The 21,693-nt window shown below is 36.2% G+C and overlaps 1 protein-coding gene and 1 long non-coding RNA gene across 3 annotated transcripts in view; one reads left to right on the top strand and one right to left on the bottom strand.

Moving 5' to 3' along the window:
* The window catches only part of Vcl (vinculin), a 110,283-nt gene that overhangs the window by 3,354 nt on the left and 85,236 nt on the right, over window positions 1-21,693 (top strand). The gene's annotated exons all lie outside the window — the stretch shown is intronic.
* LOC144375351 (uncharacterized) lies at window positions 5,580-21,667 on the bottom strand. The gene is made up of 4 exons (XR_013435056.1): window positions 21,544-21,667; window positions 15,918-15,971; window positions 14,865-14,932; window positions 5,580-5,816 (listed from the first exon to the last, which is right to left on the bottom strand). It is a non-coding gene; the product is annotated as an uncharacterized LOC144375351 (long non-coding RNA).

Genomic DNA, 21,693 nt, shown 5'->3' with positions numbered 1-21,693 from the left:
ACATTTTGACTGAAGTAAGCATTCCTGAGCCCACTACTTTATTTATCATTCTTGGTCTAAATGAAATTTAGATACTTCCAAAATTAAAATTTACTAGATGAAGATGAAATTTTTGATTGTTGAAATAGGTATTTATTTATTTGGTGCTGAGAATCAAACCTAGGGCTTCAGGCATGGCTAGACAAATGTTCTACCACTAAGCTATATGCCCTACCTCTAAAGGAGATATTTATTGAGACCCCTTTGAATGTCAAAGCAGTAAGTATGGTACTGGGCAGAATAAGTGTGATACTAGATTGAAAAGTTCCAAGTGGCACTGAGGAATTAAAGTACTTTGGAAGTTCAGAGAAAGATGAGATGACTTTTTTTTTTCCCCCTTTTGGTGGCGTAGGGCAGGGAGGCTTTGTAGAGAATATAATATTTGAGCTGGGCGTATAAGGCACATGGGACTTGAACATTTAAAAAAGAAGGCCTCACAAGTGGAAGAAACTTTATCCAGGCAAAGGTGCAGGATTTTCAAGAATCTGAGGAGCAGGTTTTGAATTGGAACATCATTAAGATAACTGCTTTTTTTTTTTTAACATTTATTTTTTAGTTGTAGTTGGACACAATACTTTTATTTTATTTTATTTTATTATGTCGTGCTGAGGATCGAACCCAGGGCCTCATGCATGCTAGGTGAGCACTAGCATATGTGAGGCCCTGGGTTGGATCCTCAGCACCACATAAAAATAAACAAATTAAATAAAGGCATTGTGTCCAACTACAACTAAAAAAAAAAAAAATATTTAAAAAAATCTTCTACCATCTCATCTATGTATATCTATATATTACAATTAAATCATCACTTTTACTTCATACTTGTGCAGGGTAAAATGGGAATATTTATTTTCATGTCTTTTTTCCTACTCCGAATCCTGAATGAGACCATTTTTGGACTAGTTTTATTGAAATAAAATTCACATACCATATAATTAGCCTAATTAAAGTATACAATAAATTCAATGGTTTTTGGTATATTTAGTGTTGTGCAACCATCACTGCAATCTAATTTTCTTTTCTTTTTTTATATAATTAAAATTCTAATTTGTTATTACAGTAGCATGCATTTTTTGACACATCATATATAAATAGAGTATAATTTCTTATTTGTCTGGTTATACATGATGTAGAGTTACCCAGGTTATGTAATCATATATGCACATAGGGTAATAATTCATTCCACTATTATTCCTACCCTCATGCCCCCTCCTCTCCCTTCACTCCCCTCTGTCTAGTCCAAAATACCTCTGTTCTTCCCTGTCCCCCTTATTGTGAATTCGCAATCTAATTTTAGAACATTTTTGGCCACTCAAAAAGAAACCCCACATTCCTTAGCCATTACTCAATATCTCCCCAACACCTTTACCTCCCTTGTCCCTAGTAACCACCAATCTTCCTTCTCCCTCTGTGGATCTGCCTGTTTTGGACATTTCATATAGTTATATAAAATGTTGCCTTTGTGTTTGATTTCTTTCATGTAACCTAATGTTTTCAAGGTTCAACAAGGTTTAATATGGTATAGCATGTATGAAAATTTCATTCCTTTTTATTGTTGCATAATTGTTCATTGTATTGAATAAGACCCTTCTAAACACAACAAGTTCAATGCAATACTAAAGCAAGAATGAGGTAGGAAAGGGAAGTGTAAAAAGACAAAGCAGAGGAGAGAAGTTCTAAGAAGGGTGGGATTCAGTAAGCAGTGTGAGAAAGTAAGTCTTAGACTGCCCATCTTATACCATGCTTTATAATTTTTTTTCTTTCTCATTAAAGTGACCTATAGAAAACTGTCAGTCTTTCATGTGCAGATTATAGTCAGGTCAGTTTTATTAATGGGGCTTCAGATAATTTGCTTTCCTCATTGCATCTGAGGGCATGGGTTGTAACTATTCCTTGGGCTCATGAAATATTTATTTTGGGAGTTTTTGTGGCCTTGACTTTTATGGGTTTTACCCATATATCATATGCTATTGGAACTAGTTTTGGTACAAATAGTAACATTGTCTTTGCTTTAAACTGATAGATGGGAAAGGCTGTGTGATTTCCCCCCAACCACCAATCTTGGAAGCCTAGGCTTTGTACATGCTAGGCAAGTGCTGGATAATTAAGCTATATACCCATCGCTTTTTATTTTTTGAGACAGTTCTTGCTCAGTTGCCCAGGCTGGCTTCAGCCTCCCAATTAGCTGGGATTATGGACATGGGCCATATATTCTGCTCTTAAAAAGAGATCAGCAATTAATTATGTCACTTTTAATTATCAATATTAACATCTGAAATTATTTTACATTTTTTTGGTTGGGGTCAAACTTATTTCAGTTAAAATAAGTAATAATCTTTGAGTGATAGGCCTGTGGGTAATTTTTTTTCTTATTAATATTTTTCTGTATTTCCTAACTTTTAAAATGTACATATACTTACTATATTAAGCAAAAATTAATAAAGCATTTGTTTAATGCTTTAGAATTCATGAAATATCTTCTTATTGACAATCTCATTGCAATCTTGTGGGTAGATATTGTGTGCTCACCATTTTATAGATGAGGGAACTGTAGTTCAGAGAAATGAAGTAGTCTGCCCATAGCTGGTTAGGCTAGACTCAAGCTCTGACTCTTATTCCAGGTCCTCTGCTTTTTTTACTCCACCATTCAGTATCCACTTGGAGCAAAATTCTTTTGGTTGAGGTTTTCCACCTAAAATCAGAAGCAACAAGAATGCTGTTAGTCATAGAGTTTCCATTTATCCTGGGCCTGATAACTGTCTTGCCTGCTTAAAGGGTGTATATGAGAATGATGTGAAGGTAGACTTCTGTTTCATCATAGCCCCACTCAATTTAAAAGTTTTTTTTTTTTCTTTTCTTCTTTTTTTTTTAGAAATAAGAATCCATATGCTGGGTGCAATGTGCATGCTTATCCCAGCCACTTGGGAGGCTGAGGCAGGAGGGATTTCAGGTTCCAGCCCAGCCTGGGTAATTTAGGGGGACCTTGTCTCAAAAATAAAATAAAATAGAAGAACTGGAGATGTAATTAATGGAGTAGAGTGCTTACCTAATTTGTCCAAGGGCCTGAGTATCATACCTTTCAAAAAAAAAAAATCGAGAAAGGAATACATAGACATTATATTCCAAAACAATTTAATATTTACTCTTGTAAGAGAACAAAAGATTTTTGGAAATTGTGTATGCTCCTTTCTTTCTCTTTTGCTGTACCAGGGATTGAACCCAGGGCCTTTTGCATGATAGGTGAGTACTCCACCACTGAGCTATATCACCATCCTGAAAATTGTGTCATTTTCTACAACTATGTATATAATTTTAATAGAGCTCCAATTTGTTTGTTTATATCCATACAATGGAAATTTAGTCTTTTCTAAAGTTGTTTTTTAAATATTCATATAACTTTAAAAATTTATTTATTTATTTATTTATTGGTACTGGGGCTTGAACCCAGGGGTATTTAACCACTAAACCACATCCCCATCCCCTTTTTAATATTTTATTTAGAGACAGGGTCTTACTGAGTTTCTTTGGGCCTCACTAGGTTGCTAAGGCTGGTTTTGAACTCATGTTCTTCCTGCCTCAGCTTCCCGAGCTGCTGGGAGTACAGGTGTGCACCACTATCCCTGATTTCATTGGTATAATTTTAAATGGGCAAAATAGGAATCAACAACAGTAACTTAGATTTGATGCCCCAGTTATAGTCATAGAGTAAGGAGAGCATTAAGGAAACTATTTGGAGCCAGGACTCATTTGGGTTTTAATATTTATTATATATTTGTTTAAAAACAAAGTATTCTGATCATTTAGCATACTTATTTAATTACTAATCACTTATATCATTATAAAATGTTTACTTCTTTTTATATCTGAACTGAGGGTTATCATTTTAGAAGTCTTCTGGCAACCTTCTAGTCTTTCAGTGCTGCCCAGGAAAGTAGGTGAGAATATTCTCATTATCCACAGCCTGTATTCCAGTAGAGCATGTGTGTGCTACAGTGTGACACTCATTATGCTGTTCATTGTTTGTCTTCTCCTGTAGTTTGTTGGTTCCTTGGTGATAGAGACCAGATCTGTTCTGGTCATAGATATGCAATATAAATTTTAAACTTAAATGAATATATGAATAGCATTTGTTTTTATGTATACAATACTAGGAATTATTGTGCAACCAATATTTCCCATCCCCAAATTTCAAAGCCAAATTTGGAGAGTCCCATCAAATTTATAAGGTTTTGACTGAAAAAGTAGAATATATACTAAGAGAGAGGAATGAATAGCTAACTGCCCATTGTTTGAGATAACAAAAGTGTTCAGGTTATTTTGGGTTGTGGTTTCTCTGTTTCAGAGTCATTTCAACTATGCAGGCCACTTACTAAATTCATAACATGCAGCTAGCTATATTGCCTCCTCTTTGGAAGTGGCATTTGGATTTTGCATTCTGTCTCTGGGAGTGCCTTTTTAAAATTTAATGATTTAGACCAGGTGTTGATATATTATTTGGAACCTGCTGGTTATGCAGCCTCATACTATGAGTCATAAATTCCTCATTATTTCCTTGAACCATATGGTAAGAGACAAAGATATCATAAAGTTGTTCTGCTGGATTTTTGCTTTTTGGCTGATTTGGACCCAGCCTTTTTATTAAACTTTTTGCCATGGTCATGAAAGTGGCATATATTTTTTACATAATAAACCAGTGTTAGGGAAATCTTAAAAGAAGCAGCAATCCTTTAATGAACAACTATCAGAGATTAGCTGGTTTCTTTTTGTGTACATGTGTACTGAAGATTGAACCCACTGAGCTATATCCCTAGTCCTTGTTTTATTTTTTATTTTTGAGATAGGGTCTCACTGAGTTCCCAAGGCTGGCCTCAAACTTGCAATTCCTCCTGCTTCAGCCTCCCATGTAACTGGGATTACAGGTGTATACCTTCTTTCTCAGCTGGTTTCTATCTAGAGATTTTCTAGAATAATGGTCTGTGCTCAGATTCAGTCAGGTCATCTAGCTTTCAGGCAGGTCTGACCTTAAACCATCCTGTATTGAATGGGACTAAAAAGACCACAAATTTCTGCCTTAGCATTTTTTTTTTTTTTAAGCTTCAGCAACTTTTAGTACTATAGAGCATAAATTCTTCAGAGTGAGCTTTTAGGAGGAAAGTCTAAGCCTGGGATACCAAGGAAGATGTTGATACATTAGAGGAAGGACTTCCTGTTGGAGGCTTTAACTTGTGTTTCTATTCCTTGTACAATGGACTTAGAGAATTTCTGCAATGTGTTTGAATCTCTTGGACCACATTAATTCAGATAAGATGAATTTTGAGTTATCTACTAGCTGATTCTTTATTTTTTCAAACATTTTTAATACTAAGGTTTCCATTTGGGAATCCATATGGAAAGAAAGATGTCTCTTGCCTTTTCCTTCTCAAGAAGTTACAAAAAGGGGCTGGGACTATAGCTTAGTGGTAGATTGCCTAGCATGTGTGAGGCACTGGGTTTGATCCTTAGCACCACATTAAGATAAATAAAGAAATAAAATAAAGGCATGCTGTTCAGCTGTGTAGCCCATTTATTGAGTGGGTTTTTTGTTTTTCTGGTGTTAAGTTTTTTGAGTTCTTCATATATCCTGGAGATTAGTGCTCTATTTGATGTGTGTGTGGCAAAAATTTGCTCCCAAGGGCTGGGGATGTGGCTCAAGCGGTAGCACGCTCGCCTGGCATGCGTGCGGCCCGGGTTCGATCCTCAGCACCACATATAAACGAAGATGTTGTGTCCGCCGAGAACTAAGGAAAAAATAAATAAATGTTAAAATTCTCTCTCTCTCTCTGTCCCCCCCTCTCTCTCACTCTCTCTTAAAAAAAAAAAAAAATTTGCTCCCAAAATGTAGGCTCTCTATTCACCTCATTGATTGTTTCTTTTGCTGAGAAGCAGCTTTTTAGTTTGAGTCCATTCCACTTATTAATTCTTGATTTTATTTCTTGTGCTTAAGGAATTTTGTTAAGGAAGTTGGGGCCTAATTTGATGTGATAAAGATTTGGGCCTACTTTTTCTTCTATTAGGTGCAGAGTCTCTGGACTAATTCCTAGGTCCTTGATCCACTTTGAGTTAAGTTTTGTGCATGGTGAGAGATAGGGGCTTATTTTCATTTTGCTACATATGGATTTTCAGTTCTCCATTTGTTGAAGAGGTTATCTTTTCTCCAATGTATGTTTTTGGTGCCTTTGTTTAGAATGGGATAACTGTATTTATGTGGGTTTGTCTCTGTGTCTTCTATTCTGTACCATTGGTCTACATGTCTATTTTGGTGCCAATATCCAGGATATATAAAGAACTCAAAAAACTTAACACGAAAAAGACAAATAACCCAGTCAATAAATGGGCTAAGGAGCTGAAGAGACAGACTTCTCAGAAGAAGATAAAACATTTGATCAACAAATACATGAAAAATCTCCAACATCTCTAGTAATTAGAGAAATGCAAATCAAAACTACTCTTAAGATTTCACCTCATACCAGTCAGAATGTCAGCTATCAGGAATACAAACAATAGGTGTTAGTGAGGATGTGTGTTGGGGGGAAGACACACTGATACATTGCTGGTGAGACTGCAAATTGGTGCAACCACTCTGGAAAGCAGTATGGAGATTTCTTAGAAAACCTGGAATGGAACCATCATTTGACCCAGCTATCCCACTCCTCAGTCTATACCTAAAGGATTTAACATCAGCTTGCTACATTAGCACAGCCATATCAATGTTTATAGCAGCTCAATTCACAATAGCTAAACTGTGGAAGCAACCTAGATCCCCTTCAATAGATGAGTGGATAAAGAAACTGTGGCATATATACACAGTGGAATATTGCTCAGAATTAAAAGATAATAAAATTATTGCATTTGCAGGTAAATGGATGGAGTTGGAGAATATCATGCTAAGTGAATTAAGCCAATTCCAAAAAACCAAAGGCCGAATGTTTTCTCTGATAAGTGGATGCTAATCCATAACATGGGAGTGGCATGGGACAAATGGAGGAACTTTGATTGGGCAAAGGGGAGGGAGGGTTGGGGAGGGTGCATGGGGGCAGGAAAGATGGTGGAATGAGATGGACATCATTACCCTAGGTACATGTATGACTGCACACATGGTGCAACACTATATCGTGTACAACCAGAGAAATGAAAAGTTGTGCTGAAGTTGTGTACAATGAATCAAAATGCATTCTGCTGTCACATAATACCTAATTAAAATGAATAAATTAATAAAAAATTTAAAAAGGCATGCTGTCCATCTACAACTACAAAAAATAAAAATAAAAAGAAGTTACAAAAAGATTTGTTAATGCCTGTAATCCCAGTGGCTTGAGAGGCAGAGGCAGGAGGATCACAAGTTCAAAGCCAGCCTCAGCAACTTAACAAGACCCTGTCTTAAAATAAAAGATAAAAAGGGTTGGGAATGTGGCTTAGTGGTTAAGCAAAGTTTAGATTAATATATATGAGAATTTTGTTCATTTGTAGTATACTATTAGTAACAAGTTTTTTATCATGCTTAGTCTTTAGATAGTCTTTGAAAAATAACATTTTTTCTTGTTAAAATTAATTTTTCGGGGGTTGGGGTTGTGGTTCAGCGGTAGAGCGCTCGCCTTGCACGTGCAAGGCCCTGGGTTTGATCCTCAGCACCAAATACAAATAATAAATAAATAAATAATAAAGTTAATTTTTTAAAAAAAATTAATTTTTCATTGTTGAAATAGAATTTTATTAAGACACAGGATCAAGTAACCATTGGTTAAATTTGTTAAATTTGTTGCATTTTTGTTCGCACTATGTGTAGAAGTATAGCATGATAGAGTATTGAGTAAAAGGTGACTTTTATAATTAAACAGGAAATTGGGGGTTTGTTGTTCTTTTTCCTTGGTAAAAACTTTGTAGATTTTGTATACTCATATGCTGGATCATCAGTTCTTGGATGATTGATTTACGTGCAATGTTTCTTTTTTCTTCCTCCCCCGACTCCTAGAGTGTCTCCCTTTAGATTGTTGGTTTCTTTTTTGGGGGAGGGGGGTCGTGTACCTGGGATTGATCTCAAAGGTACTCAACCACTGAGCCACATCCCTAGCCCTATTTTGTATTTTATTTAGAGATAGAGTCTCACAGAGTTAGTGCCTCACTTTTGCTGAGATTAGCTTTGAACTTGCGATCCTCCTGCCTCAGCCTCCCAAGCCACTGGGATTACAGGCGAACGCCACTGTGCCTTCCAATTCTATCATTTCTATTAGTAGTCAGCTCATTGGATTGGTGTGAGTGTGGGTGGAGTGTAGATGTATGCTAGATGAGAGAATTGGTGAATCTTAGAACTAAAAATGTTTCACAGATAATGTTAAGCTGCAGAAAATGGAGTTTTTGGCCCTTAGAGAATTTCCCACTGATAAAATTTCCACTTGAATTACTTTTCAGGGGAAAGTGGCTGAATTTCATTGCAATTCTTACCACAATGGGCCAAAATCCAAGTTAAAGTCATTCTTTCTTTTGAAAAAATCTTTAGTTATTTCCATGAGTAAGCTTTCTGTGAAGAAAGAGAAATGGCACATTTGTTCTTAAAGTTGAAAGTTGAGGGACCTCTATTATCTAATTTCCCAATGTTTCCAGTTTTCTCTCCATCTTCACCACATCTCTGGGGAACTGGCTGGTTTTTTATAATCTATCAGGTAAACAACATGTTTTTATTCATGCAGTTAAAAATAGAAGAAGATACATGAAACTTTACATAGAAAAATATATCAGCAACACTTAAATTTCTTGTCCTACTATTCTTCATCCCAAATAGTAAAATTATTTATTGGACTCTAGCTATGTATATTGTTCAGTGTCATGAATGATCCTAGACTTTATAAGATATGATTTCTAGCTTCAATTTGCTTAAAATACAGATGAGATTAAAATTTTATAAAGGGCCAAGAGTCGTTGCACATGCCTGTAATCCCAGTGGCTTGGGAGGCTGAGGTAGGAAGATCGCAGGTTCAAGGTCAGCCTCAGTAAGGCTGTAGGCGACCTAGTGAGATCCTGTCTCAAAATAAAAAATAAAAAGGGTGGGGATAGTAGAGGATAGGAAAGGTAGCAGAATACAACAGTCACTAGTATGGCAATATGTAAAAACGTGGATGTGTAACCGATGTGATTCTGCAATCTGTATACGGGGTAAAAATGGGAGTTCATAACCCACTTGAATCAAATGTATGAAATATGATAGAGCTTTGTAATGTTTTGAACAACCAATAAAAAAAAAAAAGAAAAAAAAAAGGGCTGGGGATGTGGCTCAGTGGTTAAGCTCCCTTGGGTTCAATCCCTGGTTTGTGTGTGTGTGTGTGTGTGTGTGTGTGTGTGTGTGTGTGTGTGTGTGTATAAATTTATAAAGGATTTTCCTACTTATTCTCCACTAATGAAATTGTTGGATTTAAGTTATTCCTCTCAAAGGGTTATGTGTTAGTACTATGAATACAGTGGTTTTTATTCTTTGGAATCATGGAGAAAATGTGAAGTAACAGGGCCAGCAGCAAATGGAAAGGAGTGAACAGTTGGTGGGCCCCATAGTTAGGAAAAGATCTTTTAAGTACTGGGCTCAACTACTCTCTGCCTATGATACTCCCAGCTCATTGAATTTTTATTTCTTCTAAAGCACAGTGCTTCCTGTGGACTTTTTATGTGGGCTGTTCCTTCTGCCTATACGTCTTTGGATAATTTCTACCAATCCTCCAATTCCGTATTGAATGTCTATTTTTTAGGGGTGCATTCTTGGACTACCTCTATTCTAGATCAGGCCCTTCTATATTATATGCTTTCTATTATTTTTCTTTATTATACTTATTACAATTATAATTAATTATGTGATTTTTACTTGTTTAACATCTTTCTCCCTACCAGAGCTCTGCTGTTTGCCTCTGAATTTTTAGCACCCATCATGGTGCCTGGCTCATAGTAGGGTCTTGAGTAATATTTGTTAAGTGAAAAATGGGAGGATAAGCCATACTGTAATCTCAGCTATTGTGAGGCTAAGGAGGATTCCAAGTTTGAGGCTAATCTGGGCAATTTAGCAAGACCCTATGTCAAAATAAAAAATAAATCAGATGTGGTAGCACATCATACCTGTAATCCCAGCAGTTTGGGAGGCTAAGTCAGGAGGACTGCAAGTTTGAGGACAGTCTCAGCAACTTAGTGAGGCTGTCTTAGAATAAAAAAATAAAATGGACTGGGGACTTAGCTCAGTGGTAAAGCACCTCTGAGTTCAATAAATCCAAATAAATAAATAAATAAATAAATAAGTAAGTAAAATGGGGATGTAGCCCAGTGGTATCCAAATAAATAAATAAATAAGTAAAATGGGGATGTAGCACAGTGGTAAAACACTTGCCCAGCTTGAGGCCCTGGGTTTGATTCCCAACACACACACACAAACCCCCAAAACAAAGAAACAAAGAAACATTTTCTGGAGAAATACAGTATATATCATTGCTATCAGTGAATTTTGAAAAAATTTAACTGCCATTTAGGAAAGTAGGTGTAAATCATTGCATGCAATAAGACCATCCAACTCATGTTGAATAAATTCTAGGCACAGCCCTCAGGTGCATATGAAGATGATCCTGCTCAGTCCAACACAAGATTATGGGGGATATGTAAGAAGATTAAAAACAAAAAGTGGATTTGAAATTCACTCTTAGTTTTGATCCTTTGCAAATGAACAGAATAACCCACTTTGGCAAAACACATCTAGTATGAGTTAGCACATATCAAAAGTCATACTTTTTAGACAGATCAGGTAAATCAGTATAGAAACATAACAAGAATTTGGGGAAGTATTAGAGTTTAACAATTAAGAGTTTAACTTCTTACATTCAAAGCTCACCATTGACACCTTTGAGAAAGATGCCATTGGAAAAATTATTTAATCCCTAATTCTTATGGTCCTCCTCTGTAAAATAGTAAAACTGAACTAAAGATAGTACATGACTCATAATGTTATTGTATTGAATGAGTTCATTAAAATGTTTAGAACTATTTCTGTCACATAGTTAAGAGTGCAGTGTTAGATATTATCACTAATATTCTTTCCCATGATTTTAAAGTCATATTTTAAATGTTAATCTAATGAAAAGGCAGAGTTTTTTTTTTCTTTTTTTTAATGTCTAAGCATAGATTCTAACTTCTACTCAACAAGGCAAAGTGCCAATGAAAGCTTTCAGTAGAATTCCATATGTTGTGGAATACACAGTTCTACCAACTGTGGGGAAAATATCACTCACAGTTTTAGATTCCTGAACCTTTGATTGCCAGTTTCCCATGATTAAGGACAATTATCTGATTTTTTTTCTCTGCTGAGGATGGAACCCGGAGTCTCAGGCATAACAAACAAAAACTCAGCCACTGAGCTATAATTCCCAGCCCAACCATCTAATTTTCTTTTGTATATGGGTTCTTGATACATTACCAAGGCTGGCCTTGAACTCCTGGACTCAAACATTTCTTCTGCCTCAGCTTCCCAGATATCTGGGACTATAGGCATGCACTGGTTTAATTTTTTGTGTGTATGTGTGGTATTAGGGATTGAGTCCAGTGGCATTCCACCATTGAGCTACATCACCCGCCCTTTTTATTTTTTATTTTGAGACAGGATCTTACTAAATTGATGAGGCTGGATTTGAATTTACAATTCTCTTGCCTCAGCTTCCCAAATCCCTGGGATTACAGGTGTGCACCACCATGCCCAGCAATTTTACCATTGTAAAGCATATAGTTCTGTGGCATCAAGAACTTCGAATTATTCTACAATCATTACTACCACATATTTCCAGAAATCTTTTCATTTTTTCTCAACTAAAACTATGCATTTCTCCTTCTCCCCGTGCCCTGACAACCACCATTACTTTTTGTCTCTATGAATTTGACTATTCTACATCACTTTGGAATTATACAGTATTGCCCTTGACTGCTGGGCTTATTTCACTTAGTCTAATGTCTTAAGTTTCGTCCATTTTGTAGCATATATCAAAATGTCCTTTGTTTTGGAGGTTGAATTATATATGTGTGTGCCACATGTTACTTATCCAGCATCTGTTTTTGGGTTTCTTCTACCTTTTGGCTATTGTGAATAATGCTGCAGTTTCATTGTACTTTTAATGCCTGAGGCCTGGACTCTGTCCCTGAAGAACATAAGCTTTTGATGTGGTTGGGCCAGGACGATGTACCCAGCCTCTGATGTTAGGAAGAAACATATAATCAAATCAGGCTTAAGGCCCCTTTTCAGGATATGGTGGGAAGACAAGAAGGGACATTCATTCTTTCTTAGAGGGGCAGCATTGAAGCATGAGAAAGTTTTCTAGCCAAAGAAAATGGAAAGACTTTTTATACAGAGTGAATAGAAATATAAAAGGGTTAAAATGTGCAGTTAGGGAATGGGAGCTTTAGTAACAAGATAGGTTGTGTGCTTGCTTATGAAGGTACTTACTTGCCATATAAATCAGTTTTTTGTTGTTGTTGCGGGGGGGGGGGGGTGGGGAGGCACTTAAGCCACATCCCCATCCCTTTTTGTGTTTTATTTTGAGACAGGGTCTCATTGAGTTGCTTAGGGCCTCATGAAGTTGCCTAGGCTGTCTTTGAACTTGTAATCTTCCTGTTGCAGCCTCCTGAGGCACTGAGATTCCAGGTGTATGCTACTGTGCCAGGCTATAAATCAGTTTTGAAAAAGAAAACACTAATTTTAATGTTTGAATATGTAAAAAAAAATCATAGTTCAAAATGTAAAAGGTAAGAGGTATATAGGGAAAAGTGTCCTTTTCTCTTTTGGAATTCCAGCTAACTGGTTTTCCTTTTCATTGGAAAACAGTGACATAAGAAACTCAATGTCTTGGGGCTAGGGTTATGTGGCTCAGTGGTAAAGTGCTTGCCTAACAAATGTGAGGCACTGGGTTCAATCCTCAGTACCACATAGAACACATAAATAAATAAATAAATAAATAAAAGGTATTGTGTCTATTTACAACTTAAAAAAAGAAAGAAGGAAAAAGAAACCCAATGTCTTAGGTATGCTTCTAGAGATAGTTTATACATATCTAGGTAATATGTATTCATTCCCTTTTTAAACAAATGGTAACTTCTTATCCTGTCCTATTTCTGATCCCCACCCCCATATGTTTTGGTGAATATTTCTGATCAGTACATACAGAGCTTTCTCTTCTTTTAATAGTTAAATAATACAATAGTTCTCCTCTGCCCCCATCCATGAGAGACATGGAGATATGTTCTAAGACCCATAGTGGATGCCTGAAACCACAGAAAGTAATGAACTGTGCATGTACTATGTTTTCCTATAAAACACATACACATCTGTCATAAAGTTTGATTTATAAATTAGGTACAGAAAGAGATTAACAATAATAAAATAGAATAATAACAACGTACTATAATAAAAGTTATATAATTATGATCTTTCTCTTAAAATATCTTATTGTACTATATTCACTCCCTTGGGATAAGTGGTTCATGAATTAGAGTGAGTTAACCACAGGTAACAGAAACCTCAGAAAGTGAAACTGTGGATAGGGAGGAGTACTTGACATCCCTTGATGATTAAAACATATTTTATTGAACTAGATTTAATAGAGTAATTGTAGGCTATTTGTGATCTTTTGTTGTTTCAGACAGTATAGTAAAGACTAATGCAGATGTCATTTTATGCATGTATGCAAATGCATTTATTTATAGGATCTTTCCTAGAAGTGGAGCATACTGAGCGCTGGATATTCTGCAATAGATTTTTAAACTGAGGCATAAGGTTTTGAGAAGGTAAGCCTGGTAGTGGTGAAGAAGATTGATTGGAGCATTGGTAAGACAGTGGAATTGGAACAGCCATCCATCTAAGCAAGAGATAGGATAGTAAAGGTTGCCTTCAAGCAGTGAAAGGAGTACAAAAAGGGACAAATTTTAAAGACAGCCTCTTCCTAACTTAACTTACATATAAATATATAGTATTCTCAATTTCAAAAATGAATCAGCTGGGCACAGTGGTGCATAACTGTAATCCTCAGGAGGCGGAGGCAGAAGGATCTTGAGTTCAAAGCCAGCCTCAGCAAAAGTGAGACAACTAAGCAACTCAATGAGACCCTGTCTTGAAATAAAATGCAAAATAGGGGTTGTGGCTCAGCTGTAGAGTGCTTGCCTAACAAATGTGAGGCCCTGAGTTCGATCCTCAGCACCACATAAAATAAACAAATAAAGCTATTGTGTCCAACTAAAAAATAAATATTAAAAAAGTACAAAATAGGGCTGGGTATGTGGCTTAGTGATTGAGTGCTCCTGAGTTCAATCCCTGGTTACCCCCACCCCTCCAAAGTTGTAGATGAATATAATATTTATTTATTTATTTATTTTTAATGTGGTGCTGAGGATCGAACCAGGGCCTCATATGGGTGAGGCAGGCATTCTACCACTGAGCTATAACTCCAGCCCCTCAGGGCCTCATATGGGTGAGGCAGGCATTCTACCACTGAGCTATAACTCCAGCCCCTCAAATGATTTTTAAAATTAGTAATTTATTTATCCTAAGGACAATACTGTGTAGTTATTATCCCCATTTTATGGATGAGGAAACAAAGACTCATAGCATTTGAGTAATTCTTCCATAGTCCAGAGCTAGTAAGTGGCAGTGCCTAAGTTTAAGAATTTTAATTGTATAAATGAGCTTACTTAGAAATGCAGGGCAGAAAACCAGGAATCCTTATCAAATATAAAAGATCTCAACAATGATTTTTTGAAATTGTATATGAAATAAGTCATGCTCATACCTTTTTGATCACATGTGAAAGACAGAAAAACTGAGTACAGTTGTAACGTAGATCCATTTATAGAGATGCTGGAAAAAAAACAGAAAAGATCAAGTTGAAGCAAGAGCTCAAAGGAAGGTCAATAAGGGAATGGCTACTTGACCTTGAACTGAAGTATGCTGCGATTTTTGATCAATCACTCTAGTATGTATTTCAAGCAAGCATGGACAGATATTTTTGCTGGTAAGATTTTTTTTTGTTTTACAGTGCTATAGATGGAGCCCAGGGCCTTACATGTGCTAGTATGATGTTAAGGAAGCAGAGGGTGGTGGCGCATGCCTGTAATCCCAATGGCTCTGGAGGCTGAGGCAGGAGGACTTCAATTCAAAGCCAGCCTCAGCAATTTATCGAGACCCTGGCTCTAAGTAAAATATAAAAAAAGGACTAGGGATGTGGCCCTGGGTTCAACCCCCAGTACCAAAAAAAAAAAAAAAAAAAAGATGTTAAGCAAAAACAGTAGGGTGATATGTTTAAAATAGTCTGATTTTATATTATAAGAAAGGTAAGTCTATAATTTTCCCTATCTTTTTGTTATTACTGTTTGTACTTTTCCCACTGTGTAGAATTACCTTTCCTCTCTTATTAGAGTGGGCCCAGTGCAGTTGCCATTTCCTATGAAGCTCTTAGGCTGCTTAGTTGAAATTACCTTTTCCCTTTGCTATATTCATTTAAGACTAGACTATGGTTCTTATCAAACCATTTATTTATTTATTTAGAAAAAATTTTTAGGTTGTAGATGGATATAATAATACCTTTATTCTATCTATCTATCTATTTATCTATTTATTTATTTTTATGTGGTGCTGAGGATTAAAGCCAGTGCCTCACACATGCTAGGCAAGCACTCTACCACTGAGCTACAACCGCAGCCCCTCAAACCATTTATGAATTATAACTACCTGTGTTCATGTCTGTTTCTACTCCTCTTTTTTTGATCCTCATCCAGCTTCCAAATTTGAGTTTTAGAAGGCATCTAGTATTCCCTTGCAGGGGGATTACTTGCACAATACTTACTTTAATGTTGAACTGGTTGCATTTGTAGTACTGCAGTTTTTTTTTTTTAATTTCCTGTCAGAATAAAAAAAGATAAAATTTCTGAGTCATAGTCAGTAGAGTGATTTTTTAAAATTTTTGGGCAATGATACAGCTTTGTATACCAGATAAATATTCTTTCCTAATTTGGGACATCTCTAGAGTAAAGGGAGCTATAAATAAGTAAGCATCATCTCTAAAACTGCCATATCTATCTCATCTCTAAAACCAAAACTTGAATGTTACATTTTCCCTGATATATACTAGGAGACTCTTTGAACTGGAAGCTCCAACTCAGACTATTCTAAAGCTTCTAGGAAAGGCAGATTCCTCAGTTCATTTTACTGCAGTCAGGCTATTCTGATGACACTGGGGAATGAAAATGCAAAATTTCCTCTCCACCCCTTTTTGTCTTGAAATTGATCTCTTCTATGTATGATTAAGAGGTAAATAAACCTGTTCCTCTTTTTTTCAAAGTCATGTTCTATTGATTTTTCCTTCCATAAACAACTTTTTTCTTCTTTCCCTTCCTCAAAGCTACCAGACTCTATTAGGCTGATTATCTTCTAATCCCTCCCTCTCATCCGTTACTGCCAAGTAAATCTTCCTTTAGTACAGCTCTGTTCTTAACACCTTCTTGCTCAGAAACCTTCTAAGCCTCCTGTACTTTGTCTTCTAGATTAATATTATTATAGCTCTCAAGGGCTATCATACTCCTAACTCCTTTTGATCTTATTTCTCTGTGGAGAGCAGGATTCAGCAAAATTTTGGCTTCTGTGGCAAACTTTTCTTGCCCAGGGGCTAAGAATAGTGTTTATATTTTTTAATGTTTGGGAATAAAATCAAAGGAATTATTTCATGACACATGAAATTATGCAAAATTAAAATTCCATTGTCTGTAAATAAAGTTTTATTGGAACACAGATGTGTTCATTCCTTCATGTATTGTGTATTTCTGTTTTCACACTTGCAATGACAGAGTTGAGAAGTTGTAATATGCTGCAGTCCGGCTGGGCAAAATAACCGGGAGGTGATAAGCAACTTGAAGGTTGAAGCGGGAACTGCTTTATTTCGGGGAAACTCAGCAGGAACTGAGCGGGAACTCAAGGTAGCGGGCACCCAAGGTAGCAGGAGCCGCTTTATTGCGGGACAGCAGAGGTATATGTACCTAACTGATTACACACAGCTTGACTCAATTAACATCATCTAGATATAGCAGTCAGCCAATAAGGAATCCTCACCATCTTAATGGCTTGGTGGTGTTGCCTAACAAACCACTCCTCCTGGCAAACTGCCAGGCTCCATCTTGACTTGTTTTGCGATCCCCAATAGTAATAGAAACCATATTGTCCCAAATATTACTCAAATATTAAAGTCTAAAATTTATAGAAAAAAATTGCCAAAAAAAGAAAGAAATTGCCAGCTGCAATCTCAAGTCATGGGTTTGGAAATAGAGTTGGAAATAGACCTCAGAGATATTCTGATCCAACATGCTCATTTAAAAAATAAGAAAACATATTCCCAGACATAACCAACCAGACATAACCAATGTATCTAAAGAACATTATTTGGGCAGTGGAGAAGCCAAAATCAGAATCCAGTGGTAATCCTGCCCCACCATATGCCCCTACCATGAAATTTGAACTAGCTCATTGAGACTGCTGGGGTTTTAATAATAAACTCCTGTATTCTTCTTTGCACATGTTACACTTTCTTGTATCTAAGATGCCTTTGTTTTTTCCAGAAATTATACCAGTGTAAGACTCAGTTTAAACAATGACTCTTCTTAACCCAATACCTGTATAAATTCTCTAACCACTGACTCTAGTAGTGCTGAGTTATACCTCTCTCTTATATTTACAAACTGTAGACATTGACATAGTCCTATTTCTGTTCTAGACTGTAAGCTCCCTATCTGTACATCTTTGAGTCTCATGAAGTATCACCTGTATAGTGCCTTACGTACAGAACTCTTGGGACTTAAATAAAAAAATGAATTAATATGAAACTAGCTGGATATAAAACATGCCTTAAACATTTCTGGTTTAATTTTTTCTTGGTTCTGAGGATTGAACCACTATGTCCTCAGCCCTTTTTATTTTTTATTTTGAGATAGGGTCTTGCTAAGTTATTTGTGCCTTTAAGCTGAGACTGGCCTTGAAGTTGTGATCCTCCTATCTCAGCCTTCTGAGTCATTGGGATTACAGACATGCACCACTGTGCCCAGCTACTTTTTTTATATTAAAAAAGGAAAAGAAAATATGGCATCACTGAGTGATATTGTTAATGAGATCAGCTATTTAGGAGAATTCAGAGAGTTATCTACATTACACCTACTTAGCAATTGATGAGTTATGTTCACCCTGAACAGAGAACTTTGATTTCTCCTAAAGAGGATTACTTAATTGTGTGGTAATTATTTAAGTCTTTAGTATATTTGTTGATTACTAGGCTTACAGAAATCTGCTGCTAAGGTAGGAATTCACATGTTAAAATCAAATTCAACAAAGAAAATTTGATTTTTAAAAATTATTATTATTATTAGTAGTAGTTGTAAATGGATGGAATGCCTTTATTTGGTCATTTTTATGTGTGCTGTGGATCGAACCCAGTGCCTCACACATGCTAGGGAAGCACTCTGCCACTGAGCTACAGCCCCAAACTTACTGTATTTTTTCTATCTTTATTTGATTTATTTTTATGTGGTGCTGAGGTTCGAATCTAGTGCCTCACAAATGCTAGGCAAGTGCTCTACCACTGAGCTACTACTGTAGTCCCTGACTTGTTCTTGATGTACAGAGGTTCTGTTGTTATATATCTTCTTAAACTCAGTTTGAGATGGTTCTGTTTATGAACCAAATATAGACTTAATGTTGTTCTTTGATGAACAATTAGGAATGAATTTGATATTTTATAAGGACTGAAGATACATTGTAGTTTAATGCATAATGTATAGGTGCTTTGCCAGCACTATCTAACACTTTTCTTAAAACCACAAACTAGTTGGGTCTGGTGGTGCACATTTGTAATCCCATCATCTTGGGAGGATAAAGCAGGAGGATTGCAAGTGAGTTCAAAGCCAGCCTCAGCAATTTAGGGAGGCCCTAAGCATCTCAGTGAGACCCCCCCCAAAAAGGTGTGGGGATATGGCTCAGTGGTAAAGCGCCCCTGGGTTCAATCTCTGGTACCAAAACAAAAGCAAAAACAAAAACCTAAAACCAAAAAAACCTAACAACAACAACAAAAACAACAAATTAGCTGGGTGTGGTGGTGTGTGCCTGTAATCCCAGCAGTTTAGGAGATGGAGGCAGGAGGAAGACAGGTTAAAAGCCAGCCTAAGATATTTAGCAAGGCTGTTAAGCAACCTGGTGAGACCCTGTCTCAAAATAAAATATAAAAAGGGCTGGGACTGTGGTTTAGTGGTTAAGCTCCCTTGGGTTCAATCCCTGGTACCAAACAAACAAACAAACAAAACAACAAAAACCAAAACTAAATAGATTAATGGACTCTCATTACAGTGTAATTCTCTCAATTCTGATTAATTCTGTCCTTTTTATTTGCCCAGCCTGGAATATGTTACCTGAAGTGGTAAGGCTGATATTCAACATCTATTCAACATCTAGGCTGTAGTATTGGTAAGCAAGTGAAACAAAAGGAAATTTAGTATTACTATAAAATCTTTCTCTTGTTTTAGACCAGGGCTCTATCTAATCTATTAATGTTACACGAAGAACAGTGATGAAATAACATCTGCAAAAGGCACAAACACAAATAGTATTACTGGAGATGGTTTACAGCTTATTTCTATCAGTACATCTTGGCCAGAGTGGCCTGAAGTGCAGCAGCTGTTCTCATTTCACTTTTGGGCAAGTTTAGAACTGAGTCTGTGCACAGCCCATATGTAGTCATAGCGAATTGTGTTTGCAGTTGTCAAAAAGAAAAGATAAAAATCTCTAGAAGAAAAGCTGAAAGGTACACCTCTGGAAGTGTATTTAGTAGAGGCATCATAAAAGTTTTTTTTTTCTATGAACATTTTACTCAGTAGCTTTGCCATTTGACACATGGGTATTATAGAACAGAATTTCCAGTTCTGGCTGCCTGTGAGAAATTGTAGTTTGAATGCCGATTTTTTTTTTTTTTTAAAACAAAGAAATAGTGCAGTGTTGCTTGTGGCTCTAATTTAATGGGTCAGGGTGTTTATGATGGCCTGGAGCCAAATTCAATTATTATATTGTAAAAGAGGCTCTGAATAATCTCCAATTAGCAAGCAGGATGGCTCCCAACATTAATGAAGACATTTAAAGACTATTGCCATCAGGTTAGTATTTCAAATTTTGACAATGCCTGTAATTAAAAATTTTTAAAAATAAAAAATAAAGGCTACATTGTTAGTTAATCCTGGTTTAATTTTAAGAGCTTGTTGATACCAGGAGGATTCAGTTATTCTTTCCTAAGGGAATAATGATTAAGAATGATTAAAAAAATGATTTGTGGAAACTCTGGGAATGAAAACCAGGACAATTGTTTATCTGTTGGTCAGGCTGCATTCTGATCCTGCATCCTTTTTGCCCAATGAGAACTTGAAGTTTTCTTGTCCTTCTTGCCATCTGATTTGATGAGTTGTTTGGAGTTATTTTCCCATAGAAACAATGTTATAAATGGTGGATACATGTCTGGATTTATCTATAAAAGTTACAATGTAATTGTATTTTTGACATTTGGGAACTAAAACTTTTTAAAAAACATGTTTGCAATCTATCTATTAAAACGAGAAAAAAACCCCACAAAAATAAATTATATTTAACATTTTTATGGAATAATACTTTGAAAAAAGCAGATTTGCTTTTGAAAAAGGTTTATGCTGTTTTGATTTTGGTGGGATTTCCATGATACTTTACTGGTCTAGACCTTTGTAGCATATCCACAGCTATTATTTCCCTTTATTTATAATCACACATGAGATAGGACCAGTGGTAGGGTCATTGTGATTGCTCTCAGCAATATTTAGCTTTCCCTTTCTGTTGTTGTTTTCATCAATTTTTTTAATGGCATGTGGGAGTCTAGCTGGTCATCTTAATATAGTCATGAGAGTAGTATTAGAATTCATAGGTGTATTGAAAATATAATGAAAATAAAATAATGGTGGTTTTCCTAAGTTAATTGTTCAGCAATTAGAAGGAATGGAGAAGTTAAAGAAAGTGTGTGGGCAGATATGAAGTTAGTTAAATGTTAACTTACTTTGCTACTTGTCTATATCATTTTCCTTATTTCAGTGAGCACTTATTTTCTGAGCATTTGTTATGTATAGAAATCCATCTGTTTTGCCTCAGATCCATACTGCTAAATGGGAAAACATACGAACAACATGAAAAAACAAGGGAATAAAGCACCCCAAACAAATCAAGATGCTCCAATAACCAAATCCACTGAAAACACAGTAGAAGTAATGTCAGAGAAGGAGTTTAGAATGTGTGTAAACTGATCTGTGAAGTAAAGGATAGTGTAAGGAATAAAATCAAAGAGAAAACACAGGAAGTGAAAGATCACTTCAATAAAGAGTTAGAGATTTCTGGGGCTGGGGATGTGGCTCAAGTGGTAGCGCGCTTACCTGGCATGCGTGCGGCCCGGGTTCGATTCTCAGCACCACATACAAAGATGTTGTGTCCGCCGAAAACTAAAGAGTGAATATTGAAAAATTCTCTCTCTTAAACAAACAAAAAACAAACAAGTTCAAGGCTAGCATGGGCAACTTATCAAG

Source organism: Ictidomys tridecemlineatus, chromosome 1 (genome assembly GCF_052094955.1).
Source record: "Ictidomys tridecemlineatus isolate mIctTri1 chromosome 1, mIctTri1.hap1, whole genome shotgun sequence".
Classification (NCBI taxonomy): domain Eukaryota; kingdom Metazoa; phylum Chordata; class Mammalia; order Rodentia; family Sciuridae; genus Ictidomys; species Ictidomys tridecemlineatus.
The sequence above is the reverse complement of the archived record's forward strand: the minus strand, read 5'-3'. Positions and strand labels throughout refer to the sequence as shown.